Genomic DNA, 20,550 nt, shown 5'->3' on the forward strand with positions numbered 1-20,550 from the left:
CAAATCTGGTGGTTAGACCTGAGATTCCATTGTAAACACTCACCACCTCTGTCATCACAGTGACAAGAAAGCAGTTTCCATCTCACTTTCACCTTTGTCTCTCTCTACTACATGTAGTTGGCAGCACCTGATTCATAGCTTCTGGCTTCCAAGGAATCTGGAAAATATGATTTTTAGCTTTTTAGACCCTCTAAATAAAAGATAAGTAGAATAAATGTTGAGAGAATCAATCCAAGGATCCACCACAAAAGGCAAAAAAAGACATGATTTTCTTCCTACAGGATGCCATGGTACCTGGCAACCACGAGGGGAGCTCAGCGGAAGTTGGTGAAAACAACACGCTGAGATGGCAGAAGAAATGGAGAAAGACACTGGGTCTTTGACAACATAGCTGAGCTACTCAGTTACCAGACTCTGAAACTGCTGACCTCTAGTTTTGTTGTTCTGTAAAATAAGAAATCTCTTTATTTGAACCGTTTTAAGTTGGGTTTTCATCCAAACTCTCCTTTCTTCCCCTGCAGGTTTCTCCTGCCTTCAAGCCTTTGCCTTTAGGCTTTCATCTGTACGAAATAAACAATGTCTTCTCTCCTTTCATTCTCAGCTACAATCTTCTTACTATGCTTCCTCTGAAGAACGCAAGTTACTATAATATCATGTCTCTAGAGAGCGGAGGCACTCACATAAATGGTAAGATTTTACAGGTCCATTAAGGCTCCTAAGTTCAAATATCTTCCCCTCCATCATATACAGAGACTTCACCATTAGAAAGTCATTTCTTTGAGGGGAGACATTTTTATCTCCAGAAGTCATTTTTAATTTATAGATGAAATTATATAATGTCTTGGATTTGCTTAGAAATGATCCAGGGGTGGGGATAAGGTATGGGTAGGAATATAGATGAAACAAAATTGGCCATGAGTGGGTAAGAATGTTGAAGCTAGGTAATGGTACATAGGAGTAGAAAAAAAATTATTTTGCATATGTTTGAAATTTCTCATATTAGACCATTAAAAGAAATTATCTTGAAAATTACAAACACTTCACCTGAGGGTTATACAATAAGAGATTATCAGACATTAAAACTTAAAAGGTGGGCCAGCCTGGTGGCTCAGGCTTTTGGAGCTCCGCGCTCCTAACGCGGAGGGCTGCCAGTTCAATTCCCACATGGGCCAGTGAGTTCTCAACCACAAGGTTGCCAGTTCGACTCCTCGACTCCCACAAGGGATGGTGGGCTTCACCCCCTGCAACTAAGATTGAACACGGCACCTTGAGCTGAGCTGCCACTGAGCTCCCGGATGGCTCAGTTGGTTGGAGCATGGGCTCTCAACCACAAGGTTGCCGGTTCGACTCCTGCAAGGGATGGTGGGCTGTGCCCCCTGCAACTAACGATGGCAACTGGACCTGAAGCTGAGCTGCGCCCTCCACAACTAAGACCGAAAGGTCAACAACTTGAAGCTGAACAGAACCCTCCACAACTAAGATTGAAAGGACAACAACTTGACTTGGAAAAAGACCTGGAAGTACACACTGTTCCCCAATAAAGTCCTGTTCCCCTTCCCCAATAAAATCTTTAAAAAACAAACAAACAAACAAAAAACTTAAAGGGCATTCTATGTTCAAATTACATTCCGTTGCAAGAATTAGACTCGAAGACATGTGAGCTTCACTGGAAGGAGAAAAGGATGAGGCAGAGGTTGCTGCACATGGTGGTCTGACAACCATATGCTACAGTCATGTTGACATGTTTTGTTGGCCCACGCAGTTCGTAGTGAAGCATGGTTAAAGTTATTTTGCTACCTATATTCAAATATTAAAAGGTTTTATGTAAATGAATTCAGATTTTCATCTTATGCTAAAAGCGTAAGGTCTGTCCACACTGGAACCTCATTCCCAGAAGCAGCATACATTCTCTTGTTTGCCAGAAACCTCACCAAGCTAGCTTGACACAGAGATATTCAGTGCAGATAGTAGGGCCAGGTTGCTCTGGGCTTGCATCTTGGCTCCACTACTTTGTGCTCTTAGACAAGTAATTTATTCTCACAATTTCCTCATGTGTAAAATGGGGATTATAATAGTGACTATGTCAATGGCTCATGAGGAGATTAAATGAGTCCACTATGTCAAGTGCTTAGAAGAGTGCTGAGCACATGGCAAGGGCAATGTATTTGTATATATTCTTAATCAGAATTATCATCATCAGTATCAATTGTTAGCTTTTGAGTTTACCATCCCTGGCTCAGACTCTCAAACTTTAATGTCTATTAGAAACATAGTGTTCACCTTCAAACACAAATTATCAGGTCCCAACCGAACCTTGTTCAGTAGGTTCAATTTGGGGACCATGGGATGTGAATTTTAACAAGGAGTCTGATATTCAAACATCTTTTGATATTGCACCCCAACAGTAAACAACATTTGAGCAAATCATGCTGAATATGACATTTACTTATTTCTTATACAGTTATTACATAAATTATGGGACAAATATATTATTGGGAAGAAGACCCTCTGACAATGAAGGCAGAGACTGAAGTGCATAACAAACCAAGAAATGCCAGGAATCATGGGCGGCCGCCAGAAGCTAGAAAGAGACAGGAGGGCTTCTTCCCCAGCACCTTCACAGGGAGCATGGGCCTGGTGACACCTTGATTTCAGACTTTGAGCTTTCAAACCAGTGAGAGAATGCATTTCTTTGTTTTAAGCCACCCCGTTTGTTACAGCAGCCCTAGGAAACTAATAAAAGATCCCATGGTTGGAGAGGTCTTTTGGGTCTTTGAGAAAAAGATATGAGAACAGGGAGGAAAAAGACAAATTTCAGGCACTGTTCTTCAGTTTTTTCTTTCAACAATCTACTAGCACAACTCTTAGTTCTATGTCACATTCCAAGCAATTATTATTAATAATCTATTTTTCTATTTCCTTTATCCTGTTAACCTAAAAATGAAAGGCCTTTCAATGTGAGAGACAACAAGGATTTACTTGAGATTTAAAAGAAAAGAGAAAGAATAGCTATTTGGGAAGCACTGATTCAGGCAGAAGCCCAAATCGTGTTCTGATTAAGAGATAAAGGCAATGGGTATTTATGAGAAGGGGAAGGGAACAATTACATCAATAAAGGAAAGCATTTTTACTGGTACAGATAACACAACATAGTAATGTTTATTCTGAAGAATGGCCTTATTTTTAATTTTCAGCCTGGTAGTCATATCTGCTTTCTTGTTATCTTTGCAAACAGTTCTTTGGGATACAATGTTGTTTTATACCCTGTCCAAAGGTTATTTTGCCCAATTTTAACATTCCAAAGGTTTGAGAAATAACGCTTTCCAGGCAGTTCCTCTGGGATGGCAAGTCCAACTCCCTTTTAAAGTGGTGTTATTTTTTTACATTGATTATTTATTTGCTAATTATTTATTTACTTTATCCTACTTCTATTTATCAGCCCTTTGACAATCGTGGCAAAAATCTATTTTTTATTGTGTATTTCAGATATGCTGGTGTGACTGCAACTGTGGGACCTCAGTAAATATTTGTTTACTAACTAACCTAAGACATAAGAAAGATCTCCTAAAAGATACATATCACAGAGATGCTTACATTTCTACAGCTTAGAGAGAGTCCACTTAGTTCTCTTTTATGCTGAATGTGTGGTGCCTAACGTAACATTTCTTACCAATAAAATTGAATAGAAACATTTTTTTCCACATAAAAGTTCTCATTTATTAGTCTTCTCATGAAAATCTGCTCATTCACCACAGACAGAATCACGGACAAATCGTTACTCCTTTTTGCCAGCACCAACATAGGACTTTGCAGCCCCTAACTTTGTTCATTCTGTTCTTGTGTGCCTTTTGCTGAGGTCTTTTTCTTCTCATACAGGACGTGTCTTACAAGTCTATGTTTGAGTTCATTTTCCTTTGCATAATCCAAGGAATCATAACTCATGCCAAAGCCAGTTGTCCTGCCACAACCGAAATGGGCTCTGAATCCAAATATAAAGATGATACCTGGTGTGGTTGATGGGAAACTGACCTTAAAATGGTTCCCTGCCACGTGGAACGGAGCTAAAATGGTGGCCCCAGTGGAGAGAAAAGTCCCCAGCCTAAGCCCCAGCCCACTTCCGCATAACCCCCTCCAAGCCACACCTTGAGCCAATCACCAGATGACACCTACCCCTTCCCCAACTCAAGGAAGGCCCCATCCCATAAAAACCTGCTCAAAACCTTGCTAGGGGCTCAGTCTTTTGGGAAGGATCCCGCTGAGCCCGCTGGTGTAATAAAGCTGTGTTCTCCCTGATCTCTGCATGCAGCTTGAGTTTCTTGGTCATTGCCATTTTTCTGCAACATTTGGTTCCCTGACTGGGAAACCCAACCGCGCTGGCCCCTTCCACCACCCGTGTGGGGCGAGAGGCGGGCCACGGAGTGACAGGGAACCTGAGAAGGGTATAGGTGCTGTGGGGACAGAGCCCCAGAGAGTACTTTACAGGCTCTCGGCCTCACGTGAAGGGGTACTGGCTCGGGTGGTGAATGGCCGTCGGCTGTGGCTGATTGGCCGTCAGCTGTGGCCGGTTAGCCGATTGGCCGCTGGTATAACTGCTGCGGCTATGAAGGATTGTGGAGGATTGCCGAAGATTGCCGAGCAGAGCCGAGGAGAGCGGAAGAGGAGAGCCGAGAGAGAGGAACAGAGGAGAGAGTGGAGGAGAGTCGTCGGTCGGTCGGTTGGCGGAAAAGCGGACGGCAGGTCAGCGTCCGGTGGGCCCAGCCTCCAGTGAGACCATAGTGGTATGGCTCCCCTACCTATGGCTCCGTGGGTGTTCCTTTTCGGCCTCACCATATCCTGCGTTCTTGTGTGGGGAGCGGGAGCAGAGACCCCGCAGGCCGCCCCGCCTGAAAGATGGCGCGGCGAGAAGGCCTCCGTGCATGACAAATGGCGCAGCGAGCAGGGTATGGCGCCGGCCAAAACTCTCCGAAGGCTGGTGGAACAGTTTGTGTGTGTGAAAATGCAGTCTCAGGAGGCCCATGAGGAGCGACACCAGGAACGGGAGGCGCAGTCTGCCTGGGAGACTCGAGCCTCCAGGTGGCACACCACCTTCTTGGCCATAGAAGGCGTTGTCCTCCTTTTGTTGATCTGCTGTGGCCTTAAGCTCCGAGGGTGGTGGACATCTTACAAGGAGGCCTCCACCCACTCAGACACCTGGCACGGTGAGCAAGATTCCGACCAGGTAGGAATGGCGTCTGACTCTGGGCAGGAGGACGTGTGGCCCCCACACAGTATATGGTGTTCGGTGGCCACTGTTCTCAGGAGTTGGACCCCCAAGGAAGGGTGGGAGGACATGGACGGCTCTCTGGCCAGTGTGGAGAGGGCCCTGCAGGCTCTGGCTGAGCGGTTGCCGGAGGAGGAGAAGGCTACAGCCGGCCGCGTGGGCTGGATGTTCCTCAAGGCCTTGAGTCTCAACACGGAAAATGGGCTTAATGAAATGGCCCAGGTGCCGAACCAGGTGTCTCGGTTGGAAGTGCTGGAAGCCCGGGTCTGCCTGTTAGAACAGGGGCCCCAAGGTGGAGACTCTGAGGCAGAGGCGGAAGAAGCAAGTGGAGACAATATAGCTCCCAACCCCCAAGCCCGGCCAATCTTTAAGCAAAGGGTAAAACGTGAGCAACCTTTGGGCCCTGGGGGCATTGCTGCTGGCAACCCAGATGTGACTGAGTTCACAACCTACACCCCATACACTCCCACTGAGTTGCAGGAGCTGGGGAGGCGGTACAGACAGCTTGGCTATTATGTTTATGGGATGAGGGAGCAGACAGCATTCTCTGCTCCCCAGGCGAGATGGAAAAGCTAGCCTTCGTGACAGTGCATCCGTCCCTGTGACAAAGGTTACAAAACTGCCATAGGTTGGCCAACAACCAGGGCAACCATTCTCTAATGGCGCAGCGAGCAGGGTCTCCCGCATGACAGGTGCACACCGCCAATTTCGGTAGACCCCGAACCGGACCTTCCCCGGGTGACCACAGCCCGCACCTCCCCAGCTGGACCCGCTGGGGGACCAGGGACAACCAGCAAGATCCTCCCGTCGGACCAGGTAAGCCCTGGGGCCACTGTCCAAGTCAGTCCTGTCCCAGGTGACAGAAGGGGTGCCTGATCACCTCCCGGTAGGTTCTTATAACCTACCTAGACAGGGAGGCTCTTGGGAGGGTGTCTACCTGCTGTGACTGTGTGAGTGCCTGATTGCTCGATTCCACCACCTTGGTTAGGGAATCCGAGTGGGCTCCACCCTGATTCTCCCGAAGCGTCATACGGCATAACGGTCATCCACTCCACGGAGTGTCCTGGTCCGGGGCTTATACAGATAGACCTTAGCCAAGACGCTCCTAAGCTGCCGCGAGGGATGTGAGCAGAGCAGCACCTGAGTGAACTCCCCCCCCCCCCCCCGCGACATCGTACACTGTGGAAGGAAACAGAGTAAGCCCACAGTCTTAGACTGGATGTTAAAGAATTTTTAAAAGGGTTTTGGTGGAGACTATGGAGTTCGCATGACCCCAGGAAAATTAAGAACCTCTGTGAAGTAGAATGGCCCATTTTTCACATCGATTGGCCGTCATAAGGAGCCCTAGACCTGGCCGGTAGTCTGACATTTCTACATCGTGGTGACCGGCAATCCTGGTCACGCGGATCAATTTCCATACATCGACTCCTGGTTGGAAATTGCCAGGACCTTTCCACCTTGGGTACGGTTCTGCTCTAGTAAAAAGGGACAGTGTAGGATTCTCGTGGCCCAGGCCCCAAAAGGAACGCCCAACGCCCCTCCGACAAAGACCATTCACCAAGGGGACCCTGAGGAGGAGCTGCCAATCCCGCCGCCACCATACATCCCACCAGGCCTGCCAACCACTCCAGATGCAATCCCGGACACCCCGCCACCCTCCGTTTTGCCGCTAGCCGCTCAACCCAAGGATCGACCCGCAGAGCCCACACCCCAAGATCCCATCCGCCGACTTCGGCCCCGAAACATCCCAGCCCTCCAGATGCCTCTCCGCGAGACCCGAGGTCCTAATCTCATGGGCCCGGACAGCGCCCTTCAGCCGGGTTGGCCTACGATCTACTATCAGCCTTTCACAACCACTGATTTCCTAAATTGGAGACACCACACTCCAGCGTATTCAGAAAAACCTCAGGCCATGATCGACCTCATGCAGTCCATCGTCCAAACGTATCGGCCTACCTGGGAAGACAGCCAACAGCTGCTTCGTACCATCTTCAACACTGAGGAGAGGCGGAGAATTCTACAAGAAGCCCGAAAATGGCTCGAGGAGATGGCTCCTGCAGGCGTCATGGACGTCGGGAGATGGACGAGGCTGCCCCTGAGAATCGACCCTACTGGGACTTCAACACGGAAGAAGGTAGGGGCGCTATCAGAAGGTATCAAGAGGCCATTCTGAGGGGTCTCTGACAGGGAGAGAAGAAACCAACAAATATGTCAAAAACGGCTGATGTAACTCAAGACGGGGAAGAAACGCCCGGGGACTTCTATGAGGAACTATGTGAAGCTTTCCGCATATACACTCCGTTTGACCCAGAGGCGCCAGAAAATCAGCGAATGGTAAATGCGGCCTTTGTTGCACAGTCGGCCCACGACATCTGCCGAAAACTCCCAAAGCTTGAAGGTTTTGCTATGATGAACATCACTCAACTGTTAGAAGTAGCTAACAAGGTGTTCTGCAACCGTGACAACACAACCAAATGAGAAGCCGATAAGAGGATGAGACAGAAGGTAACTCTACTGGCGGCGGCACTCCAACAAAACACCAACTCAAGGAGAACTACAGGACAAACAAGAAATCCGGCACAGCCTCGGAGGAGGCTCAAGAAAGATCAATGTGCCTACTGCAAGGAGATGGGACACTGGAAAAATGCATGTCCCTATCGGCAGCGGCCTAAACCCAGAAGCCATCCGTGGCCTGCCCCTCCTGCTGAAAAGGAACCTGAGTTCATCGGCCTGGCCGGCATAGACTCTGATTGACAGGGACGGGCTCTCTACTGCTAGGCCCCCGAGAGCCCACGGTTGATTTAGACATAGGGTTGATTTATCCAAAAGATAACCTTTATGGTAGACACAGGAGCAGAACACTCAGTGGTTACTACCCCGGTGGCTCCCCTTACTAATCGGACTGTAACCATCATGGGGGCCACCGGAGATCAGGCAATAAGTAAGCCATTTTGCCGGTCCCGAACCTGCAAGGTGGGGAGCCACGTAGTATTCCATGAGTTCTTATATATACCAGAGTGCCCTATCCTGCTGCTGGGGAGAGACCTACTCACCAAGTTAGGGGCACAAATTTCCTTCAAGCCGTCCGGCCAAACAACCATGAACTTGAGCCCTGCCGAGCCACAGCTCATCCTGTCCCTCAACATGCCAGGGGACGAAGAATGGAGACTATTTGAATCAGAGGCCACCGAGACAAACCCTGAATTCTACCTAACTGAGGTACCAGGGGTGTGGGCGGAGGACAATCCTCCCAGACTTGCCAGCCAACGGGCCCCGGTCATAATTGAACTAAAGGCCGGGGCCCAGCAGCAACGGATTCGACAGTACTTGATCTCCAGGGAAGCCCAGATAGGCATCCAGATACATCTTTAACGGCTGAAAGATGCGGGCATCCTCGTTGAGTGTCAGTCCCCCTGGAACACACCGCTGCTCCCCGTCAAAAAACCAAATGGCAAATATCGCCCAGTTGAGGACCTCTGCACGGTGAATCAAGTAACTCAGTCTCTACATCCAGTAGTTCCCAATCCCTACACCCTTCTCAGCCAGGTCCCAGCGGAGGCCACCTGGTTCACATGCCTGGACCTCAAGGATGCCTTCTTCTGTATCCAACTGGTCCCGATAAGCCAACCCATCTTTACCTTCGAGTGGACTGACCCTAACTCAGGGTGTCTAATGCAGCTCACCTGGACGAGGCTTCCACAAGGGTTTAAGAACTCCCCCACACTATTCAGTGAGGCCCTGGCTTCTGACCTCATGAGTTTCCCACAAGAACAAACCAACTGCACCCTGTTACAATATGTAGATGATCTCCTCGTCGCCTGCCCAACCAGAGAGGCCTGCCACCAGGCCACAATTGCCCTCTTACAACATCTGGCCACCAAAGGGTACTGAGTGTCCTGGGAAAAAGCTCAACTCTGCAGACAGGAAGTCAAATACTTGGGCTTCATAATCACCCAAGGAAAACGGGCCTTCAGCGCAGAGCGAAAAGCAGTTATTACCAACCTTCCGTGGCCCACCACTAAGTGGGCCCTACGTGAATTTTTGGGGACAGCTGGATTCTGTCGGATCTGGATCCCCAGGTTCTTGGCCATAGCCCGACCACTTTATGAGTCACTCACTGGACAGGGCAAACAACCCCTAGAATGCAGAGAGGCACAGGAAAAGGCCTTCACGGAACTCAGAGACTTGCTTGGGAGAGCCCCGGCTTTAGGTCTACCTGATACAGAAAAACCTTTCTGCCTATTTGTCCATGAAAAGGACAAAACGGCATTGGGGCTCCTAAACCAAACAGTTGGACCCTGGATGAGGCCTATCACTTACCTGTCCAAAAGACTGGACCCGGTTGCTTCCGGGTGGCCCCCATGCCTGCTGGCCTTAGCCCCTACAGTGCTCCTCATCTGGGAAGCTGACAAGCTCACCCTCGGACATCCACTCACAGTCAAGTTTCCCCATTTTGTAATTACGCTCATGAACTGTCAGGGTCCACGATGGCTCTCCAACACCAGGCTCACCCAATACCAAGGGCTCCTTCTGGAAAATCCTCGCATAAGCCTTCAGACTGTTCAAGCCCTGAACCCAGCAACCTTCCTCCCCATGGCCGAAGGCGAGCCAGAACACAACTGTCTAGAAGTCATCACTGAGGTTCATGCCACACGGCCTGACCTACAGGACTCCCCTATGCAGGACGCAGAGGTTACACTCTATACTGATGGCTGCAGTCTTCTACAGGATGGGCTGCGTAGAGCTGGCTACGCTGTAACTACAGCCTCAGAGGTTCTAGAGGCAAAGACACTCCCTGCCATGTGGTCAGCACAACGAGCTGAACTCTAGGCTCTCATATGGGCACTACAGCTTTCGAGAGACAAAAAGGTCAATATTTACAGACTCCAGGTACACTTTTGCCACCATGCACATACATAGGGCCATCTACAAAGAATGTGGCCTCCTCACGTCTGATGGGAAGACCACCAAAAACAAAGTCGAAATCCTACAGCTGTTGGAAGCTGTTTGGGCACCCCAGCGCCTAGCTATCATCCACTGCCGAGGACACCAGAAAGAGAACAAAGAGCTGGCTGCTGGCAATCGCCTCGCCGATGAAGCTGCGAGGACAGCCGCCCAGGACACAAACACAGCCATCATTGCTTCCACCACCCCAGACATGCCAATCCCTACCTACACTGCAGCAGAAGACAGCTGGGCACAGAATGAGGGCGCCACCCGGCATCCTCAGTGTTGGTGGATACTACGTGATGGCTGCTTGTTTACCTCGGCCGCCCTCGCGCCCCCCCCCCATCATTTCAGAACATCACCCTACTTCCCACCAAGGGAAGACTGGACTTCAAAAGCTGCTGGCCAAAAACTTCTATTTAGCCAGGCTCATAGCCTTGTGCCGCTCTAGCACGGAGCACTGTGCCACCTGTGCCAGACACAATCCCAAGACCGGACCGACCCCACCACCTGGAGTCCAACGAATGGGATCTGCCCCTTTTGAGGATCTCGAGGTAGACTTCACAGAAATGACCCCTCACCGAGGGACAAAATACCTCCTTGTCCTAGTCTGTACCTTCTCGGGCTGGGTGGAAGCCTTCCCCACCCGAACTGAGAGAGTCAAAGAAGTCACCAAGGTTCTCCTCCGTGAAATCATCCCACGGTACGGGCTTCCCCTCACCATTCACAGCGACAACGGACCAGCCTTTGTCTCAGATGTTCTACAGACTCTGGCCTCGGCCCTCAATGTTTCCTGGAAGCTTCACACGGCCTATCGAACCCAGAGTTCAGGGACAGTGGAGCGCATGAACCGTACCCTCAAAAAAACATTGTTTAAGCTCTGCCAAGAAACCTCTCTGGGGTGGACGGACCTACTTCCCTTGGCCATCCTCTGCTCCTGGTGTATTCCTCGGAAGGATGGCTTCTCCCCGTTTGAGATTCTTTATGGCCGGCCTCCCCCATTGCTATCATCCATCCCAGGCAACCTCAGAGTAGTAGGTGACTCCCACCTCCAAGGTCAGCTTATTGCCCTAGGAAAGATCCTTACGGGCCTACACTCACATCTGCTAGAAAGAACTCCTGTCTCATTAGGGACCCCCGTCCATCCCCATCTTCCAGGTGACAGGGTCTGGCTCAGAGATTGGAAGCGTGAGCCCCTCCGCCCAACATGGACGGGCCCACACACAGTAGTCCTTGTCACCCCCACTGCCCTAAAGGTCTCTGATATCACACTGTGGATCCACCATTCCCGTGTCAAGCGAGCGGAACCGGATCAGCCTGCCTGGACCCCATACCCAGTACCTGATGAACCATTGAAGATTACACTTAAGACATCCTGAATGACAGTTCTCATTTCTGCCCCCCTTCCATCATCACCCTCTGCCTGCTGACGCTTCTGGCCTCTCTTCTGCTCATCTCTGCGACCCCGCCTGATTGGACCCCCAACCAGAGGGGTCTCCTCCTGTTTGGATTTCTACTATGGGTTTCTCCTCTGCTCATGCTCACCTGCCTGCAGCCCTCTGGCTCTTGAGTCTCCTTAGCCTTTCCCCCTTAAGTCTCTCCTCTAAATGTCCCTGCACCCGGGGTTCCGGGACAAGAGCCTACTTCCAATTCTGTACCCTCATGTCCCAAGAATGCTACCGGGGAACCACGCCGACCACCCGCACAGAATCCGGCTGCACCTATTGGACCGCCGCTCTGACTCAGACCTTCCGGTCCCCCTGCAATTCCTTCCTCCGAGGGTCTGTCTGCCAGTCCTACCTGGCCCAGGCCGGGTCCTCCGATGGCGGAGGTGTCCAGGACCCTGCCCTCCACAACACTGCGACAACCCGGATTGCTGCGGGCTCGGGCTACTCTGCCCCAGCCCCGCTACCGTGGCCTCAACCTAACTTCCCTCCGCGGCTCACTCCACTCCCAGATACCCAGGGCCTTACCCGGCAGCTCCTCAACACATCCTACCAACTATGGCTTAATTCTACTTCCCCCTCTGCCAATTCCACCTGTTGCATTTGTTTACCCCTTGCCTGTTCGGTTTTCTCCGGTATCCCGGTTCCCCCCGACTGGTTGCTGCCAACACCACTAACACCTCCATCATCTCCGGCCCAGTCGGCAGCCCCGTCCCCCTGGCTCCTGCCCCGAGCTTAACCTGTTATCTGCCCCCAGGCGCGCACAGGCCCCTGACCCCCGCTGCGTTACCTTCACTAAGCCACTACCCTACTGTGCCCTCCGGGCCTTTTCCTCTCCTGCGAGGGTGGCTTACTTTTCAGATGCCGAGGCACCAATGACACTGACACTGGCTGCATCCTCACTTTTTTATCCCCCTCCGCCTCCCCGTACACTGACTGCAGTTCCAGTCTCGGATTCCCCTTCTCATCGTGCCCGTCGGGCGGCTGTCATCCCTTCCTCATAGGCGCTGGCATCTTTACTGGGGTCGCCACTGGTGCCTCCACCCTTGGGACCTCCATCAACTTTTACTACGAGCTTTCTCAGGAACTCAATGATGACATGGAGAGGGTCGCGGACTCACTCACGTCACTCCAGACTCAACTCTCCACCTGCCGGCAGTCGCCCTCCAGGACCGGTGGGCCCTTGACCTGCTCACGGCTGAAAAGGGTGGGACCTGTCTCTTCCTCCAAGAAGACTATTGCTACTCCGTAAACCAGTCTGGGATCGTTGCCACCAAGGTCCGTGAGCTCCGAGACCACATTCAGCGTCCACGTGAAGAGCTCGCCTCCTGGGGGTTTGGCTCAGGCCTAGACTCCCTGGCTCCTCCCTTTGGCGAGCCCCTTCCTCTCCATTCTCCTCCTCGCTACCATTGGCCCCTGCATCCTCAATGCCCTTGTCCGTTTCATTGAAAATACGGTCTCCCGTCAGACCACCACCGGCATCCTTGCCCTACGGGGTTATCGGCCTCTCGGTTTAAATGATGATCTCTAGGGTTCCCCTTCTGATCATCAACAAGGGGGACATGATGGGGAAACTGACCTTAAAATGGTTCCCTGCCACGTGAACGGAGCTGAGCCCGCCGGCGTAATAAAGCTGTGTTCTCCCTGATCTCTGCGTGCTGCTTGAGTTTCTCGATCCTTGACGTTTTTCTGCAACATGGTCTTGTACATTTTGGCTAGTTTTCCCCGAAATTTCTGTCTTAGGTACTGTTACCTTCCCAGGATGAAGGACGCCAATGACTATTTGTTTCCCTTGAAGCAGTCTATTGGTCATGAACTTCCTGGTCTGTATAGTTACTGTGTCATCATGATGGCGGCCAACCCTTAAGCAACCAGGGAGGCAGCCAGGGAGAAAAAGAGTGAAACATTTTCAACTGATAAGAATTTTTACCTATTACTTTTCTTTTGCTTAGGGTATTTTAATGGCTTAAATGGTTTAGACGACTTCATTATTTAGAGTATGTCATATCTGTCATTTCTTGAATGAAATAAAACATTTAAATAAATTTTATTAATATTAGAGTCAAAAATACAAACTAGTTCTTTCCCCCCTAATGTTATATGTGAGATCTTGATATAGAAGAGGTTTTGCATCTGTATGGGACCCATTCCTGGCTCCAACTTAAATCTACATAATGTATTCAACAAGGGGGAAATGACTGGCCAAGCAAGTAGCCTGCCCCTCTCCCCCCACTAAAAAACTTTATTTTCTTTCCTACAGAGATTTTAAGTCACCTTTTTCTTAAGTTTCTTATCTCCTACCCCTGCTTTAAATAATTACCCTAAAACTTGTGATTTATACTTGTTGATTATAATCATTGAAGCCTAATGTTCTTTCCAACCTGCTCTGGGCCCAGCTCCTGGACAACTGAGCCACCTGAGTGACAAGTTGAATGGCCACAGGCTTCATAAGAGCTCACGAATTTTCCATCACATAGCCACCCCGCATCAATAACTTTGAGCTATGCTCTTTAAGAAATTTAATTAAAATCTATTTTTCCTCATTCAGGCGCCTTGGGGATACAGATGATACCCCAGAGAGATTGCCAGTTGTAACCAAAGAAGTCAACACGGTCTTCCATGTGGATCTTGAGACCCCTTCCTCTCATCTAAGATCAGATAGGGCGAGAGTTCTGTGAAGAACTCTCACAATAGGTAGGCACAGCTCTATGCCCCTGCTCAGCAGGAAGCAGATACAGAAGAAAAGACCTCCTGTCCCTCAACTTCCCATAGAGATTTTATGGGGATCACGTCTCTCAAGGGGAAAACACGGTAGGCAGCTAGAGACAGACACATTGGGTTTCTACATTCCTACACATCCAACACAGCCCACAGGATGTGACCGCCCAGAAGACCTTCCCTCTCTGTCGGAAACTTCCCCTTTTCATTGTAATTATCTACCTCTATCGGAGATAGGAAAAAAAAAAAAAAGACAGGCAATCAGGGATGTGGCCATGATGGAGGAGGTTAAGGCAGAGACCACAACAAGACCAGAAACTTTAACAGCTCACAGAGCCATTCAAGCTGCACAGCCCGCCAAAACTATCAGCTCAGGTGTAAGGGGGAAGGGCCAATCAGCTTGTAGTTAACAATTTCAAACTGCAGAGAACATGCGCGGTCTGAAGAGATGAGGTAATAGCCCCTTGTCAATCACAGGTGTCAATAAAGTGTTGCCACACCTGGAGAGCAACAGCCCATTCCAGATCAAACCCTCAGGCTCCAGCGAGCCATGCCTTTTTGAGCTTTGCTTTTGCTTGGGGCCCACTCCAAACCTTTTGGAGTGTACTTTTTCTTCTAATAAACTGTTTTTTTCACTACTTTACCTTGGTATCTCATTCAATTCTTTGCTCAAGATGCCAAGAACCTGGACACCACGCCAAGGAGGGCCCCTCCTCCTGCAGCCGGAGCAGCTGAGATTCCCAGTTCTGTTCTAATGCCCGGGTTTGACCCCTGGTCTGGGAATCTAGCCGGGACTCCACTGTGTTTGACTCCCAGTGTGAGAGCCAAGCCTGGACATGGCTCCAATCCGAGGCTGGCCAACTCTCTAGTAACATTCGGAAGACATTAAATTATTTGCTCAAAGGATGTTTTTAAGAAAAAAGTGCCAAATCACTGATAAACTTTTGTGTACAGTTAAGCTGAAACTTTTTGTCAAAAAGGGTCAACAATTTCAGACGAGTTCCAGTAAATAGTTGTGGCTCTGTTTTCTACTGTGTTAACTATTCCTTTATAAGTTCGTAGCATATATTTATAGTAAAATGATAGTGGAAATTGAAATTAGGAGGAAAGTGCCATTTAAACAATCATATTGAATTCAACAGTGTCAGAAGCCTGATCTGTGTAAAAGGCCCACTGACTTCCCATCCCAGCTCTGCCTCCCCCGAACAGTGACTGGACAAGTAAATTAATCTTTCTAGGTTTGTCTCCTCTGTAACATGACTCTGATGATACTTGCCTCATAGGGTTTTTGTGGTTTTGTAGAGAATAAAGATAATATGTGACAAGCACCTGCAATAGTGGTTAACACATAGTAAGTGTTAATGATAGGAAGTTATTAATAGCAGTATTAATTCAACCAGAAGTAAAGTTTAAAGACAAGATGTGAAATTCTTAAAGTGCTAAGCAAGTTAAGTACAATGACTCATTTGGCTAGCTAGCATATTGATCCTAAAAGTGACGGGAAGGACTATATATAAAATACTTGCCGTGGCTTTACCTCAAAAGATTAGCTACAGATTTTAAGTTTGGGGTCCCTTGTTAGTTAATTTCCCTCAGTTCTTCATACCTACATGGAATTTTGATCATTACACTATCCCTAATAATAATATGTTCCACAAATGCACCTGCTTTGGAAATTAACACTTCTGTTTTTTTTATCCCTAAATGAACCCTCTTAAGTTATACAATTTTTCACATTCTAATATTGTCATTAAATAATTATGAAATGATGTACTTAAGTGTAGGAGCCTGACTCAGAGAAACTATGCTATCCGGCAGCACATGACCTAATTCCTGGAACAGTCAGTTTGCCCTTAAAAGGTCACGTCTCTGATAAGTAAAGCCCCTTCCTCATTCCGCTCTCTCCTTCCTCATTCACTCCCCGTCCAGTTTACCCTAACCCATATAATCTTGTAGCTGCAATAAAAAATTTGAGGCTTGATCAGAACTTTGTCTTGCCTCCATTTCTTCGCGCCTCCTATTTTCTCTTTTCAGGGTGTCTCCCTTCGGTCCCGGTTGAATGCCCCGCTGGTCGGGGCATTTCTGGCACCCAACGTGGGGCCCGAGGATCCCAGACCCCTTGAAAAACTGTCTGCCTTAAGTCCGGCCGGACGCGTTGCTGAGTCTCCGTGCGATTTTACCGCGCGAGCCTGACTCGTTTCCTGATCTCCGCGGATACAAGCCGATCCGTGAGCCTGATCTGATAGAGGTAAGCAGACATACGAAAATAGATGTTTTGGGATGAATTTAGATGTAATATTACCCCTCGGTCAAATGAATGTGTGAATGAGTGATAGTTCCACGACTTCTTGTCACGGAGCTTGCTTGGGCCCTAATCTGTGGTTCCGGTTCTGTCATACGGCATAACGGCGACTGGACTCCGGTCCACCAGTTCGGGGGTTTATACCGAAGCGCCTTAGCTAAGACAGATTTAGTCCCGCGAGGGTCACGGCCAGATGGGCATCTGATTGTTTCGCTTGTTGATTGAAGGGCCGAGAAGGGGACCATGGGTCAGACATTAAGTTCTCATGAACTGTTCATTTCTGGGTTAAAGAGTTCCCTCAAGGTGCGTGGAATTAAGGCTAGAAAAAAGGATCTCCGTGAATTTTTCGAGTTTCTGACAGATATTTGTCCCTGGTTCCCCCAAGAAGGAACGATTGATATTAGGATTTGGAAGCGCGTTGGCGATGCGTTCCAAGATTTTTATAAAGCCTTTGGGCCTGAAAAGGTCCCCGTTTCTACTTTTACTTACTGGAATCTTATAAATGACGTCCTCAGGGTTCACTCTCGTGACCCGGACGTTAGAGAGGTTATAAAAAAGGGGGAGAGCCTCTTAAAGGAATCGTCCCGTCCCCCGTCAGAAAATGACTCCGTGTCTATAGATATCCCTATTACTGACCCTAAGCCCAAACCCTGTCTCGAGGAAGGCCCTACCTAAAATTCGGCTGAACCCCCTAGTCATCCCTCATTAAGACTTTATCCCTGCCTTAAAAACCTTCCCCAAGATTCGGACACAACCCTCCCTCCCGAGGACCAGGCTACCCTTAAGGATGCGGCCGCTCATTACCATCAGGAGGACCCCTCTGTATCGTCTCCTCCACCCTTCCGGCCACCTCCTTATATCATCCCTCAACACCCTCCATTCCTCGCTCCCATCGTCCATGGTCCCCCTTCTACTATTCCTCACTCCAATCCCCCTACTCAAACAGCCGCTTCCCTAACACAACAGATTGCCTTTCTTCGAGAGGCCCTCCAGGAAAAACGCCAACACATTAGTCTTCTCAAAGAACTCTGTGCCCTCGAGGCTGAACTCGCTGCACTCTCTGGGCTGCCCTTTTCCCCCCGTCTATCCCTAAAATGAGCTCCTAAACAAAAACCTGTCCTCGCCTTTCCGGTCACTCGCAGACAGGCTGCAGAAGTAGGTCCCGATACTCAGACCCCTGAGGACCCCCAAGAGGAGGATACCGCGGAGGAGTCCGATAATGAGGCTGAGGAACAAGATAACCCCCCCTCAGAGGAAGAAACGGAACCCCCAAGAGACAGACAGCGCTACCGCCCTTTAAACATTAAATATTTAAAAGACTTAAAGGCTGCGGTCCACGCTTATGGCCCTGTGGCTCCCTTCACGGTAGCCTTGCTGGAAAGCCTCACCGACCGTTGGCTAACGCCAAATGATTGGTTCACTTTAGCTCATGCTGCCCTGTCTGGCGGTGATTTTGTTTTATGGCGCACAGAGTATGCAGAAAACGCACGAAAAATGGCTGAACGAAATACTCAGAGCCAGTCCTCCCACTCCTGGACTAGAGATCGCCTTCTCGGCCGACCGCCCTATAACACCAATGAGACTCAGGCCGCCTTCCCCCCAGGCTTATTAGCTCAGGTCCAAAATGCCGGCCTCAAGGCCTGGCGTAAACTCCCACCCAAAGGGCCCGCCAGCACCTCCTTGGCCAAAATCCATCAAGGGCCTGACGAATCCTATTGCGATTTCATCAGCCGCCTAACTGAGGCTGCCGAGCGTTTAATTGGAAAAGAAGAGTCAGATAGCGCCTTTATTAAACATCTTGCATTTGAAAATGCCAATGCCACATGCCAAAACGCCATCCGCCCCCATCGCAATGGCTCCCTCTCAGACTATATTAAACTTTGTTCTGGTGTCGGGGCGTCTCACGCCATCGGTCTAGCCATTGGAGCCGCACTAAAAAGCTTCACACAGGACAATCAAAAATCCTGTTACAATTGTAAACAGCCTGGTCATTTTGTCCGGGAATGCCCTTGATGTAGGCTTCTTCCCCTTAAACTGCACCGCTATTGTTAATTCCACTGCTCCTGCCTGCCCCGCTCCTAATCATGTTTTCATCTGCGGCAACGGCCTGGCCTTCACGGCCCTCCCCACCAATTGGACTGGCCTCTGTGCGCTGGCTTTTCTCTTACCAGATATAGATATTCTACCCGGAGATCAGTCACTTCCTATACCAGCCCTTGATCTTTTCCCTGGACGACAGAAACGGGCCCTCGCATTTATTCCCCTTATGGCAGGACTAGGTATAACCGCCGCTATGGCCACAGGTGCTGCCGGGGTACGAGTGTCCGTAGACACTTATCAACGGCTCTCTCTCCAACTTATTGATGATGTTACCACACTATCAGATACTATTAATGACCTTCAAGACCAGGTCGATTCCCTAGCAGAAGTAGTACTCCAAAACAGACGAGGGCTTGATCTTCTAACAGCGGAACAAGGGGGGATCTGTTTAGCTTTACAGGAACGATGCTGCTTCTATGCCAACAAATCCGGCATAGTGCGAGACAAGGTCAAGAGACTCCAAGATCTTCTTCAACGCAAAAAACAACTTCTTGACAACCCCTTTCTAACCAGTTTTCATGGTCTCTTGCCTGTCCTCCTCCCCATCCTTGGCCCCAGTCTAGGATTACTCCTACTTGTCTCCCTCGGACCTTGGGCATTTAATAAACTGACAGGATTCATCAAACAACAAATAGATAACATTCTGGCCAAACCTATCCATATTCATTATCAACGCCTGGCCACGATGGACCATCTGGAAGGTAATTACAACCAGTTACAAACAGGCTCCAGCTATATAAACATATAGCAGACACGGTGGCTGAAAACGTGTCGGCCCGATCTAAAGGGCTTGAGCACCAGACGGCTGCAGCGACTGGGTACTGCAAGGGAGGGTCCCGATTGACCCAATTTCAGCTCTCCCTGAACTCATGTCCAGACTACATAGGGGTTGGTGCCTAAGTCAAAACAATTGCCTCACCCCTGGTCCAAAAAAGACACCAGAGGCTACGCCTTGCGCGTTATTCGGGCCGTCTGAGACCCCTGAGTTCCCGTCTTGGTTAAGGCTCACTCTCTTAAAAAGATAAAGAGAGAGGAGATGTAGGAGCCTGACTCAGAGAAACTATGCTATCCGGCAGCACATGACCTAATTCCTGGAACAGTCAGTTTGCCCTTAAAAGGTCACGTCTCTGATAAGTAAAGCCCCTTCCTCATTCCGCTCTCTCCTTCCTCATTCACTCCCCGCCCAGTTTACCCTAACCCATATAATCTTGTAGCTGCAATAAAAAATTTGAGGCTTGATCAGAACTTTGTCTTGCCTCCATTTCTTCGCGCCTCCTATTTTCTCTTTTCAGGGTGTCTCCCTTCGGTCCCTGTTGAATGCCCCGCTGGTCGGGGCACTTAAGCGAAAAGAAAGCACAAAGGGAGAAATAATACATTAATAAAATATGGACTGTCTTCTATTAAAATAATTATATATAAGAAAATCAAAATGATCTCTTGAGTTTTTGATATACTAAATAGTGGTCTTTGGTTTGAAATAGAAGTTTTTATAATTTTTAGGGGCATAAACATTTTATAATATATAACACATATATATGTGCATGCATACATAAATAATAAATAATGCATATATACATATATAATTCTTGGAAGCATAAAACATTTTACCTAGGGATGAAGTAGTAGTCTTACGTTCCTTATTTACTCATGAAGAAAACCTATAAATTGAGACTATTTGAATGAATGGTGTTAAAAGATAAACTGAGGTACATTAAGATTTTGAAGAGCTTATTTGTACAAACCAATTGGGCAATACCAAACCAAAAATGGCGAAGAGA

The 20,550-nt window shown here is 48.9% G+C and overlaps 1 pseudogene; it reads left to right on the forward strand.

Moving 5' to 3' along the window:
• Positions 1 to 11,814: 11,814 nt before the first annotated feature.
• Positions 11,815 to 12,904, forward strand: LOC148758370 (syncytin-1-like; annotated as a pseudogene).
• Positions 12,905 to 20,550: the final 7,646 nt, after the last annotated feature.

The sequence above is a fragment of the Rhinolophus sinicus genome, chromosome 4 (assembly GCF_057876585.1).
Source record: "Rhinolophus sinicus isolate RSI-liver-muscle chromosome 4, RSI-T2T, whole genome shotgun sequence".
NCBI classification, from domain to species: Eukaryota; Metazoa; Chordata; class Mammalia; order Chiroptera; family Rhinolophidae; genus Rhinolophus; species Rhinolophus sinicus.